General features: G+C 43.7%; 1 long non-coding RNA gene across 5 annotated transcripts; it reads left to right on the top strand.

Annotated features, from left to right (window-relative positions):
• Window positions 1-6957: 6957 nt before the first annotated feature.
• Window positions 6958-9599, top strand: LOC127343250 (uncharacterized). 5 transcript variants are annotated; one of them, XR_007877089.2, is made up of 4 exons: window positions 6958-7092; window positions 7334-7500; window positions 7618-9234; window positions 9317-9599. It is a non-coding gene; the product is annotated as an uncharacterized lncRNA (long non-coding RNA). The 5 variants fall into 5 exon arrangements; XR_007877092.2 differs by having other exon boundaries at window positions 7334-8529; window positions 8713-9234; XR_007877090.2 differs by having other exon boundaries at window positions 7334-8879; window positions 9019-9234.
• Window positions 9600-27983: the final 18384 nt, after the last annotated feature.

The raw sequence follows: 27983 nt of genomic DNA, 5'->3' as shown, positions 1-27983 counted from the left end.
CAATGATCTTGATGCCAATACACAAGGTGTATCTTTATCTTCATGGTATCCATACTTGAATCCAACACATGGAATACAAGTAGTACCTATGGAATATTCCTTCATATAAACTCAATGAAAACATTAGTCCATAGGGGTTGTCATTAATTACCAAAACCACACATAGGGGCAATATACCCTTACACCGGGCTACCAAGACTTTTCAACACACATGTTTCAACAAAGTATCGCAATGGGTACCTTCATGCCGCCTGTACAAAGGACCAAAGGAGATGGGTATTTTGTGGAGAAACTCCAAACAGTCAATAATTGCATCATCCACGATGTATGTAGAATTTGTAGCATGTTATGAAGCCACGGGGTAGACATTATGGTTAAAAAAGATTATACCCGATTTGAAAGTGGTAGATTGTATTGACAAACCACCAAAAATGTATTGCGACAATCAGTCCATAGTATTTTATGCTCACAACAACTAGCCGAGTAATGCTACAAAACCAATTGAGGTAAAGTATTATGTTATGAAACACAAGATCCAGGATCACACTATAAGTCTCAGCATATCAGGACAAAGGATATGCTTGCGGATCCGCAAATGAAAGGCTTACCACGCAGTTTGTTCAAGGAACACTTAGCCAGCATGGATTTAAGGGAAAGCCTTTCCATTCCTAGATCATGAGAGGCCAAAAAGAAAAGAATTTGTTTCGAAACAGAGAAGTATATTGTAGCTGTCTGATTCTATCGGCAATTGAGTTGTGACGAGAAAACATGCTCTATGTACTGATCCATGATGAAACGAGTAAAGTAAAAAAAGTGAAGTTGAGATCAAGGGGGAGAATGTTAGGATGATCTCCACGCGCCCGAGCCCAACGGCTCGACGCGAACCTTGACTGCGCCCTGATCGGGGTTGCCCAACCTTAACCCTGGTTGGTGGGCCCTTGTCGCCGCGCTATAAAGACAGGTGGGGACCGGACGCACGCGGTACGAGGTTGACTGACGCGCTGCTCGCCCCACCGACACCTTCCTACCGATCTAGGGTTAGCGCGTGCCGACGGGAAGCAGCGCCGCCGCCACTGCATCACCCACGCCACCACCGTCGCTAACATGTCGACGCCCTCAGGTTCCTCCTCGCAGGGATAAGGTAATTCCCCTCGACCTATCTCTCTTTCGCAGTACACACACCTATATCGAACATACCCTGCATTGATCTACACTAGTGATACATAGACGTTAACACTATTCACTCCCGGGGAGCTAAAGATAGCAGATATGAGCTACTTGAATGTGATAGAGCAGTGGAAGTTTTAAAATCACTAGGGCTCGAAGAATTCGTAAAAGAAGCTGTATCAGTCGATTATTTTGGCTAGTTGACACTAGAATATTTGATTTGTCCTGGCGAAAGAAATCGCCGGTGGTAGGCAGTGGGAGCTGTTGACCATGTTCACTATTGGAACTTGGTATATTTGGTGGGAGCGTTCATGATATCTCAGAGAAGAAGCCGCAATTGTCACATAGCATGGCAATGGCGATCACAGTCGATCACAATCATCGCGACCAATTTTTGGGTGCAGCCAGAGAAGGTAGAAGGGCATCCGGTGACATGGTTGGACAAAAACCTCGGTAGGATTGGTAAAGCTGAATGCCGATGCCTCTCTTTCAGGATGAAACTAAAAAGCGGATCAGGTGCGGGCGGGCACCCTATTGGAGATCGCGCCGCGGGCGACGGCGGAGCAGGTGACGCCGGAGGCGTTGGCCCATCCGGCGGGGTGGGCGGTGCAGACGAGGGGACCGGCCCAGTGCTGGGCGGAGGAGACGCCGGCCTAGTCGAAGCGGACGTCGTGGGCGACGGGCAGCGAGAAGGCTGCCGCGGCGACGCCGGGGGCGACGTGGACGGCCCAGGCGACGCGTCCAGAGGCGCGGTGGCCGGCACAGTCGCCGAGGGCGCTGCATGGCCCATGCAGCGATCGACGTGAGGAGCAGATGCACCGCAATCAGCCGGTGCGGAAGCACCAGGAGGAGGAGCATCATCCAGAAGCTCGAGCCGAGCACCACGACCAGTTCCTGCACCATGGTTAGACAACAACGCAGGCGAATACGCAATATCCAAAAATTGACCAGGCAACGCAGGAGAGGAAGTGGTAGGAGGTGTATAGGAGTCGGCTGTGGGAAGCGAGGCAAAAGGAAAAAATGACTCATCAAACGCGACATCGCGAGAGATATAAACGCGGTTAGACGGTACATGAAGACACTTGCAACCCTTATGCATGGAACTATAGCCAAGAAACACACATTTTTTCGAACGAAACTCGAGCTTGCAACTATTATAGGGGCGAAGGTGTGGCTAGCATGCACACCCAAAGACTTAGAGAAAGGTATAGTCAGGGGGCTCATGGAAAAGCAGCTCAACAAGAGACTTCATATGAAGGAGGCGTGTGGGCAAGCGATTAATGAGATAGCAAGCAGTGGTAAAGTCGTCGCTCCAAAAGCGAAAAGGCACAGAAGCATGAGCTAACAAGGTTAGACCAGTTTCAACTATGTGGCGGTGCTTGCGTCAGCAGCACCATTTTGCTGATGTGTATGGGGGCAAGCAACACGATGAGCTATCCCGTGGGTCTGAAAGAAGGTGTTGAGGTTATGATATTCACCCCCCCCCCCCCAATTTGACTGTACGTGGACAATCTTTGTTCTTAGGAGGCACTCAACATGTGCTTGAAACTGGAGAAAGACAGTAAACACATCAGATTTGCGCTTAAGTAAATACAGCCATGTAAAGCGACTATAAGCATCAATAAAACTGACATAATAATTATGACCACTGACTGAAGTTTGGGCATGGCCCCACACATCTGAATACACAAGTTCAAGAGGAGCTGTAACTATATGAGTAGACTCAGAAAAAGGTAACCGATGACTCTTGCCCTGTTGACAGGCATCACAAACTGCTGGCTCTTTAGTACTAGACACAAAAGGGAGATCATGGCGACGAAGCACATGGCGAACAACTGGGGTGGCAGGATGGCCAAGGCGTGCATGCCACTGTGGGGGGCAACACGCACGCCACTGAAGACCTGATGGGCGACGGGGGCGGCAGGGGCGGCAGGAGCATCTAGCACATAAAGACCATCACGACTCCGACCTCTAAGAAGAACGTCCCGGGTAGCTCGATCCTTGACAAAAAAATAAAACGGGTGAAACTCAACAAAGACATTGTTATCAATGGTAAGCTTTTTAACTGAAAGGAGATTACGAGTGACCGAGGGAACACGAAGGACATTACGAAGATGAATATGTCTAGAGGTGTGTGAAAGGAGCGATGCCTGGCCAACGTGGGAGATGCGCATACCTGAGCCATCGGCGGTGCGGACTTGGTCGTGGCCGGTGTAGGTCTCCCGAGGATTGAGCCTAGAAAGCTCATGTGTCAGGTGATCAGAAGCACCAGTGTCCATGTACCAAGTCGGATCAACGGGATAGGTTGTAGTAGACCCGTGTGTATGTGTCGCAAGCGCGGCTTGCTTCTCATTGCCACGACCGTCATTCCCAATGCCCAAGAAATCCTGCTTGAAGCGACGATGACAACGAGCAGCGAGATGGCCTTCAATGCCACATAGCTGGCAGGGTGCCTTAGCACCACATGAAGTGCACACCCAGGCCCGGCCACGGCCGCCCGGCGTGGTCGCGGGGCACGGCTGCAAGGCCGGCTTGGGCGGCTACTGAGGAGGCCCGCTGGGCGGGCGAGGTTGCAGCTGGGTGCGACCACCCCGATAGGCTGCATGTGCGGACGCATCAAAGGAGGGACCATCCGGGCGACGAGCTCCGAGGCGCTGCTCCGTGTTCAGGAGACATACAGATCATGTGCACTGATCGGATTGGTGCTATCCCGCCCTTCAACATTCTCCACAAGAGAGTCATAGTCCTCGCCAAGTCCTTTGAGGATGAACCCGATGAATTCAGAATCGCGAAGAGGTTGACCAATGGAAGACAATATATCAGCCAACTCTTTGGCCTCATTGTAGTAGGTCGTCACAGATTTGTCCAGCTTCTTGAGATTGCCAAGCTTATTGCGGATGGCCATGGACCGCGCCATGGACTGAGAGGAGAAACTGGCGTCAAGGGTACTCCAGGCCTGGTGCGAAGTGGCAGCGAAGAGGACCATGCCTGCCACTGTTGGCATAAGAGAGGACTGGATGGCGCTGAGAATAACCTGATCCTGCGCTGTCCATGGACGATGAGCCGGGTTCGGGAGTGCCATAGGTGTACCATCAGGAGCAAGCACATGCACCATAGACGGTGGACACGGGATGGTGCCATCGACATAGCCATCAAGGTAGTAGCTGCGCAGAAGGGGGAGCACTTGAGCTCGCCACACCAGGTAGTTGTCAGGATTCAACTTGACCGTCACAAGGTGCGCCAGATGCACTGGTGGCGGATCACGCACAGGTCCAGCCTCATGGGCGACCGAGGCAGGAGCGGCCGGCCGCACATAGACCGCCGAGGACGGTGCCGAGGCCGAAGGCGGGGAGTGAACACCATATGCCATCGGCGGGGCGCCGTAGAAGAGGGGCTGCCCATAGAGACCCGCACCGTACGACGTTGGCGGCGTGGCTAGGGCAGCGGTCGGTGAGGGAGCAGGGGCTGGCATCAGCGGCTGCCCTAGGGTAGCGGAGAACGGGGCCAGGGCAGAGGTCCCGGAGGCCGACGCGGGAGCCGGAGCAGCCACGCTGGGCGACAAAGAGGGCGCCGAGATCGACCCGATCGCACCAGCCACAGCGGGCAGGGATGCGGCGGCAGAGGCGAAGGGCCACGAGGCCCCGGTACGTGAGGCTGCACCCATGAAGAGGCCAGCCGAGGTGGATACCGGGGCGACGCCAAGCGGTGGCGGCGTGCGGCCATCGAGGAGCGCCGCGAGAAACGGCGACACGAGAGGCCGCGACGAGGAGGACGCCATCGCGGCGGTTGTAGAGGTGGTCGAGGCGGCAGGGAGCGTCGCGGCGGCGGCCGAAGAGGCGGCGGCGGCGCAGGTGTTGGCAGCGGAAGACATGACCTAAACCTAGTTTGATACCATGTGAGACAATGAGTTTGGAGAACGCTCGACACCCAATAGGGTTGGCGTTGGTTTATATTTATAGTGTACAAGGGTACAAGAGTTACAATACAGATACATATACGGAAGCTATATATACAGTCTAACACACATGGAGCTATTTATTCTAAATTCAAATGACTTTTTTTTTTAGATATGGGAGCATCGCTCAGCCTCTGCATCAATAGATGCACACGGCTATCTAGATTCAAATGACTTCTGCGTTAAATCTAGTAACCACCTGCTGATGATGGTTCACAATGTGGAGATGGCGGAGGCTATGGCCATACTACATGGCCTGCAATTGGCGACGCACTGAATTGGGAGTTGGGAGTTGGGATGAAATAGATTCGGGTAGCTACATGTCCCCATGTTCCACGTTAGAAAAAAAATTCGTGGCATAAGAGCTCAAGTAGCCGTTGCAAATGGGATTAACTCTTTATGAAAAGCTTGAAAGCTGCAATGGCTGGTGATGTCGAGACTGCAAGTTCTTTTCTAAGATAGAACCAAAGTTTTAAATAACCGAGCTATATCGTTTATAGGTTAAATGAGAAAACTCGTTGATAGCCAGTTATAGCCCTATTAGCTTCTAATTAGTCTCTAATTTAGCTGCCAAAATCACTCTTTTCTGAATTTCTCTTCTCTTCTTTATTTCATGTTTTCTAAATTCCTGTTCACTAATTCAATAAAACTTGTCAGCTGAATAGTTTAATATTTGTTTGCGTTGAATAGTTGAATGGGCTTTAGCTCGGATCATGTTAGAGCCATAGTTTTTCTCTTTTTTGGCAAGATAATTGAAATTTCCCCTATTTCTTTGGAAAAAGTTAAATGGATTAGCCCACTATAGCCGGAATATTCATTTCGGCTCATGGGTGTATATGAACCCACTATGTGAAAACACATTTTGAAAATTCTGAAATAAAATTGCGCATGAACATCTAGACATTCTATGTTCGCACACATGTTTTCAGGAAAAAGGAACATTTTTTGTGTCCCGTGTAAAAAAGATAAATTTTAATGTTCAAAACATGACTATTCACAGGACATTTTTTTGTCTTTTTATATAAACCACGTAAAATGTTTGTTTCCCCCGAAAACTTGTGTGCGAATATAGGATGTCCATATGTAATTTTTGTTTTTTCTGCATTTTATAATAGGTTCATATGCACTTATGTGCCAAAACACCACCTCCACTATTGCCCGGTTATAATCTTTCTTAGCTTCTCAAAATATCACGACTAAATTAGCCAGCTATTTTAAACTGTGAATACACATACACACACTATATAAAAGCTAAACGTTTTAGCGTCTCCAGGATTGATCGGCAACTGTAGATGCACAATTTTAGTTTGCTACGTCCATACGATCAGGGACACGTGCCTCTTTAGTTACTGTAGATCCGTAAATTTGGTTCCTCACCATTTTTTTCCCCTCTTTCCTTCTTCGGTTACCGGTTGCCTCCCGGTTTCCTTTTCCCACATGGTCAAAACGGTGGGCATGTCCCACCCTGAACAATCCAAACCCAATGCCCAGCCCCATCGTTATCTTCCTCCCCAATCCCTATCGTTAGGTCAAAAAAAAGAATCCATCCCTGGCGCCCACCTCCACCCCAAGGTCCGGCGCTCTCCTCTCCCTCCGTGGCTGCCGTCCTATGTGGCTGGCGGCTGGCGCGGCCATGGGGTGCCTTTCCGTCTGCAGCTCCGCCCGACCTTGCTGGCCGGTCCACGGTGTTCCTGCTCAGCAGCCAGCAGCGCCGCCACCTGCTTGGCCTCGCCTGAAGCCGCTAGGAGCAGGGCGACATGACAACGAGCGGAGCACGCATAGATCGGGCTGCTCCCTTGATCCATGTTGTGGGCATCCCGTGGGCTGCCGGTTCACACAAAGGGTTGTACTCGACCACTTCTAGGTTGCCGGTGTCGGAGGACTACTACAGAGGCAAGGACATGGTCGATTGGCTCACTTGCCTTATGCTTGGTTCCGGTTTCTCTCCCTCCCGCGCCGGAGTCGTTGAGGTGTGCGTTCACGAGCTATTTTCCTCTTTGGTTTCTTAATTACCTTCTCAGGTTACAAATAAAATCGTTGTGCTCCTCAATATTCTAGATGACATCAATATTGTTGTTCCCCAATTCATGCAGAACACGATGCATAAGATGTGTATGGAGTATTACACATCGTTTTTCCTTTTGTCTTTGCAACTTATTGCTTAGGTCCAATCACTCGCATCATTGATTCACTTCATCTCAATTGTTGCAGATTTTGTGCAAGTTGGCAGACATGGATTTTATAGATGATGCAGGTAGTTCATCCACTCCTGGATATTAGGAGGACACCTAGAAAACCTCAGTATACTAAGGCACCAGAGCTTCCATTGATATTACTACTTTACCCATTTGATAAAATCAGCTATGTGTGTTCATCAGGTATGCACTTTCCTATGAGCATACTCACATCAGATTTTATTTCGTCTTATTTAGGTTTGCTGGATTTATATGGTACTACAAGTAGTTGATTTGCATGGATTTTATATGATTTTATAGGTAGTTAATTCGCTTCAGGATTTTACAAAGCCTCCTACAAAAAACTCAGTATACTATGGCACCAGAGTTTCATTGATTTTACTAATTTACCTATTTGATAAAGTCAGATCCAGCAGGTATGTACTTTGATATCTCTGTGCTGAATGATGCATCCATGGGAGATTTCAGCTTGCCAAATACATCAGCAAGTTGTTCTAGCCATGACATTGTAGTTAGCCCAGAACTACCAGAAATGGCTTAACTCAATTATAATAATATCTACGTTACCATAGATATGAGCCATACATTTATATGATGTTGCAGTTCTTCTTGACAAATTTGGTAGAAGAAGTATAAAAACTGCCTTCTCACAACTTTTAGTTATCCTCAACCACCTATTTTCTATGCTCCTGTTATTATTACTCATTTTAGCATAGATAGATAAATGAGCAAGGGAACATTTAGTTTGGCTTCGAAGGGATCCATTAGAGGCTGCGACAACGCAAACTTTTATTTTATCTAAGGAAAAAAATGCAGATCAATGATTCTTTGCATCATAGGTGTTGCTGCTTCATGAGATCAAAATTGACATGGTTCCACAGTTACAAATAATGATTTTGAGAAATCTGCATTGTTTGTGTTCCGTGTGCTAGATGCTGAGTTAGGTTCTCTTCATTTTGGTGGAAAAAATGTTGTTTTGGGAGGTGATTTCAGGCAAGTGTTGCCTGTTGTAGAAAGGAGCAGCATAGCTGAAGTCGTCGACTCTTTGCTTATTAGGTCCCTATAGCAGCATGTGATTGTGCTTAGGCTGCCCATAAACACGAGGTTGTCTAATCATGCGCTATCAGATGAGGAGCAGGCTGGTCTGAAAGAATTTGCACAGTGGGTTCTTCATGTTGGTGAGGGAGCAATGCCCATGGATACACGAGAGGGGTAAGCTAGCCCTTCTTGGATCTCTTTGCCACTTGATATAACACAGCTGCCTTTTTTCTGATCATGTCTTTCTGAGATGTATTCCGATGCATCTTACTTGGCGGCTGTCTTCTATGGGTACCTTCAGAAGAAATAGTTTTCGAAAGTTGTGATAGTATGCAATGACCATTGACAAAATTTCAGGGTCATGCTCTTAACAAGGTTGGCATTTACTTGCAAAGCCGGCTTTCTCACATTAAGGGAGGGATTGAAAGTGTTAGCGCTCGATGAATCTGGTGAAGCGACCAAGTAATATAGTATACTGAGAAGTGCTTGGTCATCTCTAGGCGTTCTTATACACGTGTTTCCATGTACTACATTTTTTCTGCACTGTCACATTTTTCGGTGGATGTTAGTTTTCTTATGCTCTTCCATTCTCTGTATGTAGATTAATTATTATTACTTGGACCTGCTGGCTAATGCTTTTGTTCATTTTGCTTTTGTCCTCAGGGATAAATGCCTATCTTTTAGTAACTGCTTATAAGTGCACCGCATGGTGTACCACTACTGAAACTATACCAAAAACGCTGGAAATTAAGGTCCTGCAATTGCACTTAGCTGATCTAGCCTGGACATATATCCAGACAAAGTGCAAATGCGTGGTGCTCTATCTATTTCTATATGTTGTCGCTATCATGGAACCCTTTCTGTTTTGGTACTGCTATGGTAACCTCTCAGATTCTATTTTGTTTAGTCATCTCTATTAAAATGGACAATCTCAAAGCTGACCGCATAGCGCTAATTGCAGGCGCAAGTTTAGAAGTTGTGTACAAACCTCAGGAGCTAAAGTCGCTTCGTGCATTTGGTTTAAATACAAGAAGAGTGGCCATGGCCAGTTCTTAAATTTTTGTATGTTTTCTAGCGATATAAGGAGCATACGGCCAAGGCCAACACTTAGCTTTGTTACATTTTCAAGCAATAAGCTGAGAACTGCTTCGTCTGACTGTTTATTATGTGATGTATGTTATCTTGCATATCTGTATTGTACAAACATGTAAAAGGTAGTTTTTTATGATTCATGTTTTTATGCTGCTCTCTATTGTTGTTGACAATACGTGCAACTGTACGCTCACGCTAGAGTTCAGCTCACTGAATCTGCACCTCGCCACTGTCACCTCTCAAGCCCAAAGCTATCTACAGGACCTAAAGCTGCCTAATCAATTTAGCTTAGAGATTCTAAATAAGCAAGACTTCGATAGAGAGAGTACCGATAGAGCAAATTACTCATGTGTTCCAACAGACAGTGGACTGTTAGATTTAGAAATACTGCATCTACGTTGTTTGTTCTTTCTTCAGTTTTCAGGAACCAACCACAGTATAGGACACTACAGGAGAAGATAACATACCAGTCATTGATGGCTTGGTCCATGCTCACTCTTGCTCATCGTCACACAGTTACATCCCCATGGATCTTCTTCCGACAGAGCGCCTCCTAGCTTGCTAACTCCTCTGCAGCGGAAGAGAGCGCATACCCAGCTGCTTCAGCCCCAACCACCGCCCCAGGCCAGTAGCCAACGCTGATGGAGGTCGGCATTAGCACCTGCAAGGTAGAGCACGAACTAGCCACGGAGGGTCTAGATCCGGTGCTCCGGTCACACCAATGCCAACGCCCAAAAAGAAGCAAATAGAGGGCCTGCTGCCCAACAATCTCACGCCCGGCCGCCCCCCGACGACAATCGCCTCCATCCCCCTTCTACGCCCATTCTCACCATCTTCTTCCCCCAGATTGCTCACTTGCTTTTTCTTTTTGTTTCTCTTTCGGCCTTCGCCTTTACAGCATCCTCACAAGAGCACATCACTTTTTTTAGGGGAAGCAGAGAATATCACTGGAGTTGCTAAACTAAGTATGGGCCGCATTTCCTGCCGTGGCCCATTTAAATTAGCCTGCTCATATCGTTGCCCAGCTTATAAAGGGTTTTCTCAAGCAAATCGTCAATATCAGTGCCTCTTGCATGAGCACAGCACACGAGCAGCGATTTAGCATGAACAAAATCTGGTGTGCAAAGCTTCACTTACTAAGCACCAAATAAGAAGAGCTGAACCACACCACGCCTCTCATAAAGAGCCACGAAGATCCACTCCTTATGGTAGTTATTATCTCCACCGTGTAATTTTGCTACAACACACATGAACTCCGTTTGGCATAGGGTCGACACCCTGCAAGGCAGTTACCCCTGATTGCATATATGTGCACTATACCTGGCCATGGGCCGATCCCGGGCCTGGACCTAGGTTTGTTGGCCCGATGGCCAGGCCGGGCCTAGGTAGCCCGAAATCTCCATTTAACAAAGTGGCCTGGCCCACGGTCCAACGGGCTTTCCCTATTTTTGTCCCGGCCAGGTTTGGGCATGGTTTTCACGCATCGGGCTTTTCTCGGCCCGGGGGCAGATGCACATGTATAACGTGTGTTACTAGATCGTCCTTTCTTACTATTTTATCCATCGGAGTTAATTTGTAACTCCACATAACTATCAACCTACATACAACTCTGCCATCACTCTTTCGAGATTCCGCCACGGGCGCGGCGTGTCGCCGCGCCATTGCCTCCTAGTAGAAACTTATGATTGGGAAAATACAAAAAAAAAGGCTCACTGCAATGGGCTAACCCAAGAGTTTTGCACGTATAAAAGGAAAGTACATCATGTGCTAAAATGGGCTCACTGCAATGGGCTAACCCAAGGACATCCATTTTTGGGTTATTATTTAGAACCAGAGGGAGTACAATAATTCTTCACATTGAAAACACAGCAAAAGAATCATACATGTAGATCTTATTTACCTTGATTTTTTTTGTGCATAATATCGACTTTTGCATGTTGCATAAGAAAACCATACATCATCGGCTCAAAAAGAAAATTCAAAATTGTGAAAAGAGGGCCAAATTTCTTATTTTTGGATAGGTTGCACATAACTAAATAAAAACAATACAATTTTATAAATATGTAGATTACTCCGTGTATGATTTTTTTTATGACTTTTATGCAAATAAGTTATTGGCGAAAAAGTTTGTATCTAGGAGAACTATTTTCTTGAGATCTAAAATTAATTTTGGAAGAACTATTTTGAAAAAACTTATGCATCAAGACAGCCGCCTCGAGCGCTTGTATCTCTAGGTTGTGTGAGCCAAAATGGTCGATTGCTCCATAGTTTATCCCATCTCCGTGTGTCGGTTGAATCCTTTCCTACGATGCCACCATCCCAATAGTTGGAACTTTACGGTCCTTTCGGTTATCGCAATCCTTGCGTCAGTTTGACACCAATCATCCGGCTGCTATGTATGGTTGCAGGGAGTCCTCACTTCCATCCTCGGGACTAGGCGTAACCACCAACAACCAGAAAAGAAAGTCAATGCGTCAAGGAGGTGCTGAGGGTGACAAGAAAAGGAACGAGAGACTGCGATGTGTGTTTTTGACATTTTTTTTCTGCATTTTATATAATAGATTCATATGCACCCATGTGCCAAAACACCACCTCCACTATAGTCCGGCTATAATCTTTCTTAGCTTCTGAAAGTATCGCGACTAAATTAGCCCGCTATTTAAAACTATGAATAGAAACTTATGATTGGGAAAATAAAAAAATAGGCTCACTGCAATGGGCTAACCCAAGAGTTTTGCACGTATAAAAGGAAAATACAGTTTACAATCATGTGCTAAAATGTGGTTTACTTGGGTGAAGTGGATTTTTGAGGGGCTCAACATCTTTGTTTACTTCGTCAAGTTTAGCGGGCAGCGGTGTACTTCCTTCGGTTCAATATAATTGCCAAGGACATCCATTTTTGGGTTATTATTTAGAACCAGAGGGAGTACAATAATTCTTCACATTGAAACAACACATCAAAAGAATCATACATGTAGATCTTCTTTACCTTGATTTTCCTTTTTGCATAATATCGACTTTTGCATGTTGCATAAGAAAACCATGCATCAGCGGCTCAAAAAGCAAATTCAAAATTGTGAAAAGAGGTCCAAAATTCTTATTTTTAGATAGGTTGCACATATCTAAATAAAAACAATACAATTTTATAAATATGTAGATTACTCCGTGTATGATTTTTTGATGATTTTTATGCAAATAAGTTATTAGCGAAAAAGTTTGTCTCTAGGAGGAGAACTATTTTCTTGAGATCTAAAATAAATTTTGGAAGAACTATTTTGAAAAAACTTTTGCATCAAGACAGCTGATGTCTACGCCCCCTCCTTTTCCTGTAGACAGTGTTGGGCCTCCAAGAGCAGAGGTTTGTAGAACATCAGCAAGTTTTCCCTTAAGTGGATCACCCAAGGTTTATCGAACTCAGGGAGGAAGAGGTCAAAGATATCCCTCTCATGCAACCCTGCAACCACAAAGCAAGAAGTCTCTTGTGTCCCCAACACACCTAATAGGTGTACTAGTTCGGCGAAGAGATAGTGAAATACAGGTGGTATGAATATATATGAGCAAAGAGCAACGGTGCGAGAAAATAGCTTGCTGGCGTGTAGTTGATGGTGGTAGTATTGCAGCGTAGTAACGCGATAAAAAGAAACAAGCAGCGATAGCAGTATTTAGGAACAAGGCCTAGGGATTAGACTTTCACTAGTGGACACTCTCAACATTGATCACATAACAGAATAGATAAATGCATACTCTACACTCTTGTTGGATGATGAACACATTGCGTAGGATTACACGAACCCTCAATGCCGGAGTTAACAAGCTCCACAATTCAATGTTCATATTTAAGTAACCTTAGAGTGCATGAAAGATCAATTCGACTAACCAAGTACTAACATAGCATGCACACTGTCACCTTCATGCTTATGTAGGAGGAATAGTACACATCAATACTATCATAGCAATAGTTAACTTCATAATCTACAAGAGATCATAATCATATCATAAACCAAGTACTAACACGGATGCACACACTGTCACCATTACACCGTGTAGGAGGAATAAAACTACTTTAATAACATCACTAGAGTAGCACATAGATAAATTGTGATACAAATACATTGCAATCATAAAGAGATATAAATAAGCACCTCACTATGCCATTCATCAGTGAATAAGTATTCTGTGAAATATAGCCTAAGAGACCCACACGGTGCACACACTGTCACCTTTACACACGTGGGACAAGGAGTCTCCGGAGATCACATAAGTAAAACTCACTTGACTAGCATAATGACATCTAGATTACAAGCATCATCATATGAATCTCAATCATGTAAGGCAGCTCATGAGATTATTGTATTGAAGTACATAGGAGAGAGATGAACCACATAGCTACCGGTACAACCCCGAGCCTCGATGGAGAACTACTCCCTCCTCATGGGAGTAGCAGCGGTGATGAAGATGGCGGTGGAGATGGCAGCGGTGTCGATGGAGAAGCCTTCCGGGGGCACTTCCCCGTTCCGGCGGCGTGCCGGAACAGAGACTCCTGTCCCCCAGATCTTGGCTTCGCGATGGCGGCGGCTCTGGAAGGTTTCTGTGGGTTTCGTCGAACGTATCAGGGTTTTCGCGACGGAGGCTTTAAATAGGCGAAGAGGCGGCGCCAGAGGGTCGAAGGGGTGCCCACACCATAGGGTGGCGCGGGCCCCCCTGGCCGCGCCGGCCTAGGGTTTGGTGGGCCTGTGCCCCCTCCCTGGTGGCTCTCGGGTGTTCTGGATGCTTCCGGGCAAAATAGGAACCTGGGCGTTGATTTCGTCCAATTCCGAGAATATTTCGTTACTAGGATTTATTAAACCAAAAACAGCAGAAAAACAGAACTGGCACTTCGGCATCTTGTTAATAGGTTAGTTCCAGAAAATGCACGAATATGACATAAAGTGTGCATAAAACATGTAGATAACATCAATAATGTGGTATGGAACATAAGAAATTATCGATACGTCGGAGACGTATCAGCATCCCCAAGCTTAGTTCTGCTCGTCCCGAGCAGGTAAAACGATAACAAAGATAATTTCTGGAGTGACATGCCATCATAAACTTGATCATATTGTAAACATATGTAATGAATGCAGCGATCAAAACAATGTATATGACATGAGTAAACAACTGAATCATAAAGCAAAGACTTTTCATTGAATAGTACTTCGAGACAAGCATCAATAAGTCTTGCATAAAAGTTAACTCATAAAGCAATAATTCAAAGTAAAGGCATTGAAGCAACACAATGGAAGATTTAAGTTTCAGCGGTTGCTTTCAACTTGTAACATGTATATCTCATGGATAATTGTCAATGCAAAGCAATATAACAAATGCAATATGCAAATATGTAGGAATCAATGCACAGTTCACACAAGTGTTTGCTTCTTGAGATGGAGAGAAATAGGTGAACTGACTCAACAATAAAAGTAAAAGAATGGTCCTTCAAAGAGGAAAGCATCGATTGCTATATTTGTGCTAGAGCTTTTATTTTGAAAACATAAAGAGAGCATAAAAATAAAGTTTTGAGAGGTGTATGTTGTTGTCAACGAATGGTAGTGGGTACTCTAACCCCCTTGCCAGACAAACCTTCAAAGAGCGGCTCCCATTTTATTTTATTTTTGGGTGGCACTCCTTCCAACCTTTCTTTCACAAACCATGGCTAACCGAATCCTCGGGTGCCTGCCAACAATCTCATACCATGAAGGAGTACCTTTTTTTTTAGTTTTATTATGATGACACTCCTCCCAACCTTTGCTTACACAAGCCATGGCTAACCGAATCCTTCGGGTGCCGTCCAACAATCACATACCATGGAGGAGTGTCTATTTTTGTTAATTAATTTGGGACTGGGAATCCCATTGCCAACTCTTTTTGCAAAATTATTGGATAAGCGGATGAAACCACTAGTCCATTGGTGAAAGTTGCCCAACAAGATTGAAAGATAAACACCACATACTTCCTCATGAGCTATAAAACATTGACACAAATCAGAGGTGATAAATTTTGAATTGTTTAAAGGTAGCACTCAAGCAATTTACTTTGGAATGGCGGAGAAATACCATGTAGTAGGTAGGTATGGTGGACACAAATGGCATAGTAGTTGGCTCAAGTATTTTGGATGCATGAGAGGTATTCCCTCTCGATACAAGGTTTAGGCTAGCAAGGTTATTTGAAACAAACACAAGGATGAACCGGTGCAGCAAAACTCACATAAAAGACATATTGTAAACATTATAAGACTCTACACCGTCTTCCTTGTTGTTCAAACTCAATACTAGAAATTATCTAGACCTCAGAGAAACCAAATATGCAAACCAAATTTTAACATGCTCTATGTATTTCTTCATTAATAGGTGCAAAGCATATGATGCAAGAGCTTAAACATGAGCACAACAATTGCCAAGTATCACATTACCCAAGACATTTTTAGCAATTACTACATGTATCATTTTCCAATTCCAACCATATAACAATTTAACGAAGAAGAAACTTCGCCATGAATACTATGAGCTAAGAACACATGTGTTCATACGAACCAGCGGAGCGTGTCTCTCTCCCACACAAGCATTTATTCAAACAAAAACAAAAACAAAAGCATACAGACGCTCCAAGTAAAGCACATAAGATGTGACGGAATAAAAATATAGTTTCAGGGGAGGAACCTGATAATGTTGTCGATGAAGAAGGGGATGCCTTGGGCATCCCCAAGCTTAGACGCTTGAGTCTTCTTGATATATGCAGGGGTGAACCACCGGGGCATCCCCAAGCTTAGACTCTTCACTCTTCTTGATCATAGTATATCATCCTCCTCTCTTGACCCTTGAAAACTTCCTTCACACCAAACTTCTCATAAACTTCATTAGAGGGGTTAGTACATAATCAAAAACTCCCATGTTCAGAGGTGACACAATCATTCTTAACACTTCTGGACATTGCTCAAAGCTACTGGAAGGTAATGGAACAAAGAAATCCACCCAACACAGCGAAAGAAGCAATGCGAAATAAAAGGCAGAATCTATCAAAACAGAACAGTCCGTAAAGACGAATTTTTAATAAATACTTCCGTTGCTCAAATCAGAAAACTCAAAACTAATGAAAGTTGCGTACATATCTGAGGAACACGCACGTAAATTGGCATATTTTTCTGATTTTTCTACAGATAAAACAGCCCAGATTCGTGACAGATAGAAATCTGTTTCTGCGCAGAAATTCAAATCTAGTATCAACCTTCGATTAGAGGCTTCACTTGGCACAACAAAACACAAAACTAAGATAAGGAGAGGTTGCTACAGTAGTAAACAACTTCCAAGACACAAATATAAAACAAAGTACTGTAGCAAAATAACACATGGGTTATCTCCCAAGAAGTTCTTTCTTTATAGCCATTAAGATGGGCTCAGCAGTTTTAATGATGCACTCGCAAGAAATAGTATTTGAAGCAAAAGAGAGCATCAAGAGGCAAATTCAAAACACATTTAAGTCTAACATGCTTCCTATGCATAGGAATCTTGTACACAAATAAATTCATGAAGAGCAAAATGACAAGATCAGGAAGATAAAACAAGTGTAGTTTCAAAAATTTCAGCACATAGAGAGGTGTTTTAGTAACATGAAAATTTCTACAACCATATTTTCCTCTCTCATAATAACTTTCAGTAGCAACATGAGCAAACTCAACAATATAACTATCACATAAAGCATTCTTATCATGAGTCTCATGCATAAAATTATTACTCTCCACATAAGCATAATCAATTTTATTAGTTGTAGTGGGAACAAATTTAACAAAGTAGCTATCATTATTATTCTCATCATCAAATATAGGAGGCATATTGTAATCATAATCAAATTCACTCTCCATGGTAGGTGGAACCAGAAGACCACTATCATTATAATCATCATATATGGGAGGCAAAGTATCATCAAAGAAAATTTTCTCCTCAATGCTTGGGGGACTAAAAAGATCATGAAAACCAGCTTCCCCAAGCTTAGAACTTTCTATATCATTATCAACAATGGTGTTCAAAGCGCTCATACTAATATTACTACCAGCATGCAAATAAGATTCCATAGGTTTTTTAATTTTCGCATCAAACAATCCATGTTTTAAATCAGGAAATAGAATAAGAAGATCATTCTTGTCCATTATGCCAAACTAGTGTAAACAAGAAACAAAAAGATGCAATTGCAGGATCTAAAGGAAATAGCTTCGAGTACTTACAATGCGCCGGAAAATAGCTTAGTAGCCGGGATCCGGAGTGTGAGTACCTTTTACCTTTCCTCCCCGGCAACGGCGCCAGAAAATAGCTTGATGTCTACGCCCCCTCCTTTTCCTGTAGACAGTGTTGGGCCTCCAAGAGCAGAGGTTTGTAGAACAGCAGCAAGTTCTCCCTTAAGTGGATCACCCAAGGTTTATCGAACTCAGGGAGGAAGAGGTCAAAGATATCCCTCTCATGCAACCCTGCAACCACAAAGCAAGAAGTCTCTTGTGTCCCCAACACACCTAATAGGTGTACTAGTTCGGCGAAGAGATAGTGAAATACAGGTGGTATGAATATATATGAGCAGTAGCAACGGTGCCAGAAAATAGCTTGCTGGCGTGTAGTTGATGGTGGTAGTATTGCAGCAGTAGTAACGCAGTAAAATAGTAAACAAGCAGCGATAGCAGTATTTAGGAACAAGGCCTAGGGATTAGACTTTCACTAGTGGACACTCTCAACATTGATCACATAACAGAATAGATAGATGCATACTCTACACTCTTGTTGGATGATGAACACATTGCGTAGGATTACACGAACCCTCAATGCCGGAGTTAACAAGCTCCACAATTCAATGTTCATATTTAAGTAACCTTAGAGTGCATGAAAGATCAATTCGACTAACCAAGTACTAACATAGCATGCACACTGTCACCTTCATGCTTATGTAGGAGGAATAGTACACATCAATACTATCATAGCAATAGTTAACTTCATAATCTACAAGAGATCATAATCATATCATAAACCAAGTACTAACACGGATGCACACACTGTCACCATTACACCGTGTAGGAGGAATAAAACTACTTTAATAACATCACTAGAGTAGCACATAGATAAATTGTGATACAAATACATTGCAATCATAAAGAGATATAAATAAGCACCTCACTATGCCATTCATCAGTGAATAAGTATTCTGTGAAATATAGCCTAAGAGACTCACACGGTGCACACACTGTCACCTTTACACACGTGGGACAAGGAGTCTCCGGAGATCACATAAGTAAAATTCACTTGACTAGCATAACGACATCTAGATTACAAGCATCATCATATGAATCTCAATCATGTAAGGCAGCTCATGAGATTATTGTATTGAAGTACATAGGAGAGAGATGAACCACATAGCTACCGGTACAGCCCCGAGCCTCGATGGAGAACTACTCCCTCCTCATGGGAGTAGCAGCGGTGATGAAGATGGCGGTGGAGATGGCAGCGGTGTGGTGGGAGAAGCCTTCCGGGGGCACTTCCCCGTTCCGGCGGCGTGCCGAACAGAGACTCTGTCCCCCGGATCTTGGCTTCGCGATGGCGGCGGCTCAAGGTTTACGTGGGTTTCGTCGAACGTATCAGGGTTTTCGCGACGGAGGCTTTAAATAGGCGAAGAGGCGGCGCCAGAGGGTCGAAGGGGTGCCCACACCATAGGGTGGCGCGGGCCCCCCCTGGCCGCGCCGGCCTAGGGTTTGGTGGGCCTGTGCCCCCTCCCTGGTGGCTCTCGGGTGTTCTGGATGCTTCCGGGCAAAATAGGAACCTGGGCGTTGATTTCGTCCAATTCCGAGAATATTTCGTTACTAGGATTTCTGAAACCAAAAACAGCAGAAAACAGGAACTGGCACTTCGGCATCTTGTTAATAGGTTAGTTCCAGAAAATGCACGAATATGACATAAAGTGTGCATAAAACATGTAGATAACATCAATAATGTGGCATGGAACATAAGAAATTATCGATACGTCGGAGACGTATCAACAGCCGCCTCGAGCGCTTGTATATCTAGGTTGTTTGAGCCAAAATGGTTGATTGCTCCCTACTTTATCCCATCTCCGAGTGTGGGTTGACTCCTTTCCTACGATGCCACCATCCCAATAGTTCGAACTTTACGGTCCGTTCAGTTATCGCAACCCTTGCGTCAGTTTGACACCAATCATCCGGCTATGTATGGTTGCAGGGAGTCCTCACTTCCATCCTTGGGACCCGGCGTAACCACCAACAACCAGAAAAGAAGGTGGATGCGTCAAGGAGGTGCTGAGGGTGACAACAAAAAGAATGTGGATTGCGAATGTGTGTTTTGCAAAAGCTAGGAGGAATTCCAGTGGATTTTTTTGACACATTTACCGTAGGGGAAACCCCTACGGTGTAATTTTCTATATATATGGCAAAAGAAACTGTACAAGGACTAAAAGTCCCAAAGTTTTAAACAGATTACATCACAGTGGAAAAAAAGGGAAATACATAAAACAAAGATGAAATAGACAACAACCAGTCAATAAGTGGTTGCATTGCTTAATTCTGAACTTATGAACCCAAAGATCGCTCTGAAAAATCCTTCTCCGAACAAAAGAAGTTGGGATTGATTGGAATATGAGCTCGTTCCTAATCTTCCAAATGTTCCAAGATACACAAGCCACCACCTCCAAAAAACAAGGACTTTGAAAGGTAGACTTAGCTAGGAGAAACATATCTGAAAAAGTTAAGTTTGGCGCCCACTGAATATTCACCGTATTCCAGCAATTGATCGCAACCTCACACTGAAAGAACAGATGATTCCTTGTCTCAATATGCGTAGTACCACAGAGAACACAAGCCGGACATGTGTCCACATTCCAATTCTTACGAATCATAATATCTCGGGTGTTCAGCCGATCATGCATCAACAGCCAAAGGAAGACCTTGAGTTTAGGCAAAGCCTTAGAAGACCAAATTGCACTAAGCGCTTCATCTACATGAACTTGCCCAAATAAGAAATTATAGTAGCTGGACGGAGTGTATTTGGCTTCCCACAGAAAGACCCTCTGATCCACCACAACACCATCAATGGTAGTTGCTTGCACGATCTGGCTCACTTCCTGGAGCTCTTGGAACGTCTCAACAGAGAGTGGTAGTGCGAAACAAGAGGTAATATCATCATTTGAAGCTAATGATCGCCATAGAGACATCTTCATCTAGTGCATATGAGAAAAGAGGTGGGTATTTATCACAAAGAATCTTCCCATTGGCCCAAAAATCCTTCCAGAATAAAACGGAGGAACCATTTCCAATTTTGCACTGAGAAATGCTCCTATATTCATCCACCAAACTGAAGATATCCTTCCACCAAATGATCCTCTCCGAGATTTAGTATGCGGTACACTGTCCCCGTATAAAGACCATACTAATTTGGCCCAAGGGACATTTGCTCGAGAATAAAATTCGTTCAACTGTGTTTCATAAGCAGCGCTTTATTTTGAAGCTCAAGATTTAACACCCCCCAGGCCCCCATGCTTCTTGGGGCGGCAAACCAGGGACAAAACTCCCAACATATTCACCGACGAGGAATCTTCATCGTTGGCCTAAAGATAATGTCTTTGTGCTCTATTACAAATGTTAATCACCGTTTTCTGAATTTTAAGAGATGACATATAAAAGGAAGGTAAGGTTGAAAGCACTGATCTTACAAACTCCAGACGTCCACCATAACCAAGAAAGCGAGCGCTTGCATTTAGCCTCCTTTCCACCAAACCAACCAGAGGTGAAAGATCCTGGATAGTAGGTTTAGTCACACCCAAAGGGAGCCCAAAACAGGTAAATGGTAATTGACCAACCGCACAACCAAAAGTACCAGCAAGAGAATGCAAAAGTTCCTCAGAAACCTTGATGGGGATCAGACAAGATTTACCATAATTCACACGCAAACCAGTAACTTGAGCGAAATCCTCTAACACCAATCTGAGATCAGTTAACTAAGTTGGACAAGCTTGAAGAATTAGAAGAGTATCGTCCGCATATTGTACAATAGGAAAATCAGAATTTGGGATATTGAGAGGTGCCAAAAGGGTCCTAGAATGAAACAACTCATTAACCATGGCTTGCAAAAGCTCAGACACTCCCACAAACAGGAAGGGGGAGAGTGGGTCCAGCATGTGCACACCTGCAATCTATCTTGCACAAACCTGACAATCTCATCTCGAGTGACTATAAGAAAGGCTAGCAATAACTCGGTATTCGCTGTTTTGAGAGATGTCGGTACTACAATTAATGCAAAATGTGTGGTAGCAAGAAAAACAATCTTATTACTTGTAGGGAGGGCCGGCCCTATCATAATTAGGACCTGGAAAGAACTAAAATAGATATAATTTTACACTAAACTCTTATACTTTGGACTTGCTTGTAGAATGCTATGGTCTTAGCGAGTATAAATTTTTGTTAGTTATTTTACAAGGTAAACCACGTAGTAAAGTTTGTAAATGCTATTTTTTGTTTGCTATCCACTTTTATTGTATGTATATAGAATGTACGCTTCCATTGTGCAATATTTAAACCGATTTTGTAACATTTTTCGTTTCATTATTCTCCAGTCAAGAAAACCTTAAATATTTATACAAATTTATGGTAGAGATCTCTAAACCATATGGTCTAAAAATATCTTAATATTTTTTAGTATATTAGTAGGTTAGCATTTATAGAAACATCTAGAACAAAAACTGAACTTTCATAGTGTAAGGAGAATTGTTGGTAAGATTCTTTGGTGGTTTTACTGAAATGTGCATTTTTTTTTTAGTTATATTGGATCAATACAAGTTATCAACATGAGTAAGCTTTTACTTGGTATTGAAATAGCAGTGCTAATAGAAATCACCAACTAATAATAAACTGTAATGCATTCGGCATATTGTATACATACAGTTTGATTGCTTTACAAGCTCACTTGCAATATGCTTGATGCACCTTGCCATAAGCAAGTATTCCCAGCCGTTTCTGGAATAAAAACCCGTGCACTAAGTAACTAATCCAGTTAGCATAGATTTTAGTACGTACAACCGGTAGGACTTATGTCACTAACAATCTCAATAAATTCGCCCTCTATGATTGAGATTGTTTTACTCATACACATGCTCTTTTTGAAATAAGGAGAATAGCTTCGTCGTCTCCATCAATTGATGCATACTACCGCTTTTATTCAACATGCCAGAATTCGTTGTTTTACAGATTAAGGGTCACAGAAAGTGCTCACAAAGATTAACAAGTGGAAAGGAAATAAGATGAAATGCATATGCATCTTGTAATCTTCCACAAAGCCAACAATCACTCTTGTTGTAGATAGATAGCCCGTGCAACCGTCTACAGACGAGTGCATCCAGAATTTATATACGCTCACTACGTCTTTGGAAAAAGATAGGATCATTTGCAGATCCGATGGGTAGCCATACAACCCGAAAGTAAAATAAATAACTCTCCAAACAAGGCGAGCAAAAGGATAATCGAAACTAGATGGTTGATGGAATCCTTGGAATCACAAAAAATGCATTTCTTGCAACCATGTAAATTTTGTTCTGCTAAGTTATCCTTAAGAATAATTACTTTTTTATGGAGAAATCATATCTATCTTCTAAGAGCTCTAAGCTCCCAGTGTTCTCCGCTCTTCACAGCGATTGGCATGTCATTGTCGTCGGTCCCAAGTCCCAACTGCTAGGAACGTTTGCCTTCGTGTGTTCTCCCCTCTTCACAGCGGTCCCACACCCCCTGCTAGGAACGTTTGCCTTCGTGAAATCAGCACATGTTTAGCCCGGCATGTTGGCCTGCCACGTGCGTCGTCGCAAGGCGGTGTCTGTGATCGCATTTGGTCGACGTGTCGTCGAGCCAAAGGGGTCGCGCCTCGGTTCGAGTTGCTTTGACCGGAGGTTCTTTCTTCTTCTCTGTTTCTTTGCTGCGAGGCGGTTCTCCTCGCCCAGTGTTCTATTTCTCCTCTTCGTAGGGTGCATCTGCGATGGCGCGCGTGCGGTTCTTGGGCGGCGCTGTTGTGACCTTCTTTCTTCCCGTTCCATATTGTTCTTTGCGCTGCAGGTTCGTTTCCCCTTATTTCTTCTCCAGTGGAGTGGGTTGTGTGCTGGTGTGTGTTATGTGGCCTGGTTGTGATGGGAGTGTGCGGCCACCATTTGGGGATGGGACTGTGCTGTTGAGCCTAGATTTAGATTTAGATTTAGATTTAGAATTGGCGAGTTCGGGCCTGGAGCCAAAATGAGCACTGCATTTAGTTGTAGGATTCTTCAGTTTCGTGTCTGTGCCGTGCGTGAATGGCGAACGCCACTGATGAGCCGCGTGGAGTACTAGTTGTGGGACCAGGCGGCGCGGCTGCCCCCCTACCCCTAGGCGACGCCGCTCCCCGCTCCGCGGTGGCCCTGGTCCCCGCCACGGGAGCCTGCGTGGCCGGCTGTCCGCCGGAACCAGCGGAAGCGCATCCGTGAGGAGTTCGAGCGCCACCGCATCCATCTCAGCGAGCTCTGCCGCGTCGTCCGTGTCGGTACCATGGCCGATCTTCAGCAGTTGCGACGTGCCATGGCCGGTCCTCCCCGAGTGCGTCTACAAGGTCCCCTGACCTCCCACACCCTTCTGTTTCTGTGATCCCATTCCCATTCCGATGGGTAGATAGATCGAGCCGGAGCTATGCTTTTCTGTCTGTTTGATACGAATGAATCCATTTTGCCTACTGGCGCCTTAGTCTATATATTGGTCTAGGCCAGATTGGTAGTCGATTTTAGCTGACACAGGTTTATCGTGCAGATCCAGTTCTTCCCCATGGATGGGAGAAATTTTGTGCTTTTTGAAGTGACATGTTGGTCTATGACAGGTTGATGTGGTACATGATTCTGTGTTTCAATGGGAATGATTACAATTATATGTTTCTTACTTGCTAATCATGACAAAACAAGTTGGTTTAGGTGTAGGGAATTATTGTGTTTCTGGTTTCTGATTTGTTTTCTATAAGTATGGTGCTTAATTGCTTATTTTATTTCCATACTATAAGCTTCTCATAATTCAAGGTTAATGTCTTTTGTTGTTGTGATTAAAATTATGATACCGGTTTAGCTTTGAAATATTTGATATGTGCGTGAACAGATGCGAGTGAAGCCTATGCACATTTTATTTGTTATTCAATAATCAGGTGATCTAATGTACTATCTTGTGTTTCTCTACCGTTTTGGCATGCTTCCTTGGTTGCTTGACACTATATATGCATTTGCGAAATAATAATGTGTGGCCATATATTTTGTTAGATTGCTCACTTGCATTCTCTAGATCCGCTAGCAGATATTTGTAACATCGATTCTTTCCTTATCCGGTAAATCATAGCACTGGTAATGTGAGTTTTGCATCCTTTAGGACTTAATGAGTTCAGTCCGGTGTTGGTTTTCCTACACTGTATATAAAACATTAGCGCTATATACTCAAGTACAAATAGAATGTCTTTGCAAATGTATGGCTGTTTGTTTGGGTATTGCGACGGTGGGCCATGTCTGCTTTGTCGTGAGTCGGTTTTGCCTACTGCGGCTTTAACATTTAGGTTTAGTTTGCAGTGATAGTTTGGTCTATGACAGATTTGTAGTTGACTTCAGCTAGCACATGTTTACCTTCTTCTTCAGGTTTAGCTTTAGCATTCAGTGATAGTTTGCAGTGATTATGTATTTCTCATCCAATAATACTTTTTTAGAAATGACTGAGTAGTTATGAAGAGTTTATGGTAGCGAAAAATCATAACTGAACCCGGGCACATCTGGACCTGTTTCCTATACCGTTCATTAGCTTTGAGATCGGTGGTATGTTCCTGTACCATACAGCGTATGGGAATTGTTTATTGCCGCTCCTGCTGGTCCATGGCCCACGTATCTGCACACGCTGACCCCATCCTCCGCCGTCTCTCGCATCCGGTACAGCTCAACATAACAGAATGGACCGGCCACGGTTAAGCTGTACCAGCCGCTCACACACGGTGGTAGACATTTAATGCCGCACGGCCGACTGAACCAAGAGCGGTGCCTTCGTCCTCCTTCTCCCACAAGACTCCTTCCATGGTAGACATAAACTAGCAATTTCAGTTATGAAGTCTGATGATCTTTCTCATTCTAGCACAGTTGTCACTTCGCCGAAAATTTATATGGTAAGAGCACAAATAATATGCACGATCGAATGACAAACACATTCATGAGTACACAATTGGTGAAGAAAGTATGTCTCAAGTTAGTGCTTCTTTCTTGCTGATTTTACCCACAAATAAGGAAGGTCACCGATGCCTCCACCATTGGACACATGAGCTTGGCTTGTGTACCACTACCTCTGAGACAAGCCACTCACGGTGCTTGACTGTTGCACCCATGGCATGTGTGCAGCGTATGCTCCGGACCAACCCTTACCAGTTACATCATCGCTGTTGCACTTAGTGTGACTTTCTGCATCATAGCTTTCCTAGGATGGTGATCAAGTACTGCGATTTGAGTCAAAGAATTGGATAAAGTTGGGATTTGTTTTTCATATGTTATCCTGATCCCAAATACTATCCAAGGAACTTTTTAATCTGTAAGTCTGCACATTGAATTGATATTGATATAACTTCTATGGAATGCAGGTAGGTTTTGAGGTGATCACTGACTTTGGCTCACATAACTTTATGCAGAATTGTCTGACTTTACTGATCCAGTGGCTTCGGAAAATGATACGCCTAATGAGTCGCTCAGGACGCCTGCAGCTGAAGAGCACACCGTTGAGACGGCTGAAGGATCCACACCTCCATTGAACTTGAGCGAGAATATGCTCGGGGTGGTAGCTTATCCTGCACGCCTGAATCTTCATATTTTGTTGAGGTGTATGAAGAACGGTTTGCGTCCATGGACGTGACAACCTCTATTTCGTCGAGGGGTGAGTTTGAGATTGTTTTAGTATTGGTGATTACTTCAGTAATCATGAGCTCTTGAATCTTGGCATGTATATTTAATTCCTAGCATTCAGTTTTATACACTTGTGCTAATTTAATGAAATTGAAGGAATGAACCAAATAGTTTAGGTAGAGAACAGTTGAATTTGGCAATCTTTTAGTTCCTTCCTAAGGTGGAGCTGTAGCTAGAATGTAGAGAAGACAACAATTTCATAGGTCTTTTTGTCATGGATAATATTTCCTTCCTAAGGTGGAGCTGGAAGGTAAAGGAGCGAGGCATATCACATATGTAGTTCATTATTGTGGTCTTTCTGCATTTCCAAAACGGTCGGTGCTGTAGTTGTGTACACCGAACATGTTTTACCTATATGCAGTGTTGTGTATTATCCGCTGAAAACTTTGCCCTTTTTGTTGCATGAAATGCCCATGAAAATGAGACGCTGGGATAACTATGACGCCGAACTCTACCCATAATTATTTCCTTTTAAGATACCTGGCTTAGTTATTGAACCAAGCATTATATGGGTGGATATCAAGTTATTACATATTGTGTGCGTACTATTTTTTAAACATTTATATGCTCAGTGTGGTTGAACCAAAGCATGTCGGTACATCTTTGTTTAGTTAAAGCGATTTTAAAATGCAATGATACAGTTTGATGTACGTTTATATTGAGAATGCATATTTCCTATGACATGAAGGGAGCAAGGCATCGCTACAGAACTATACTTTCGTCATTTGATCCTAAAACCCTGTGATGTCGAATTTAATTAGGAAATTGTGTTATTATATGCATATTCTGATATTCCTTATTAGAAGTTCTCTTGAATGAAAACTTCTTTTAGGTGCTCGAAGCACAAGGTAAATGTCCTTGTTTTAGAACCACATTTAGGCACCCCTTGTTGGAAAGAGTTTATCTCTTGAGAATAAGTTACAGTAGCAAGTTTCAGGACAGGTTGTTGATCAATGCCTCAGTGCCCTCCAACTTATACTTCTACGACATAAAACTTATATAGACGAGTTTAGGTTGATTATCTGATATGTATGCCATGCACCCGGCCAATATTTTGTACTAAAAAATGGCATAATAGTTGTTTTTGTTATAAAATTAAAATGCATCAATCTAATTTATTTCTAATATACAAATTATAAGTGACAAAGCATGGCATATGAATTCGATAGCCTATTTTAGTCGTTGCAGCTCAAGTTCACATGGAACATATATTCTCATGATGATTTATTCATGTCCCTCAACCGACAGTAGCCTGACACCCTCCATCGCCTATTGGTAAAATTAAATTGACACATCTCTCCTGCACTAAAACTAAAGGGCATGTGTAGCACAACCCCACGGCAGACGCCGCCGCAATAGAAACACCGTACACCGACCGCCCACACCCAACTCACCAAAAGAAACTCATATTCAACGGCCCAAGCGAAAAGCTCACATGAAACTACATACCGCATGGAAAAGATAAACGACAACAACAAAGAACGGCGCGGCAGGGCGCGCAAGGTCCATCTAGTAAAGATCTTAATTTTGGTGGTACTTGTAGTTTC

This window comes from Lolium perenne, chromosome 3 (genome assembly GCF_019359855.2).
Source record: "Lolium perenne isolate Kyuss_39 chromosome 3, Kyuss_2.0, whole genome shotgun sequence".
NCBI classification, from domain to species: domain Eukaryota; kingdom Viridiplantae; phylum Streptophyta; class Magnoliopsida; order Poales; family Poaceae; genus Lolium; species Lolium perenne.
Note: the sequence above shows the minus strand (reverse complement) of the source record. Positions and strands in the feature narration are given on the sequence as shown.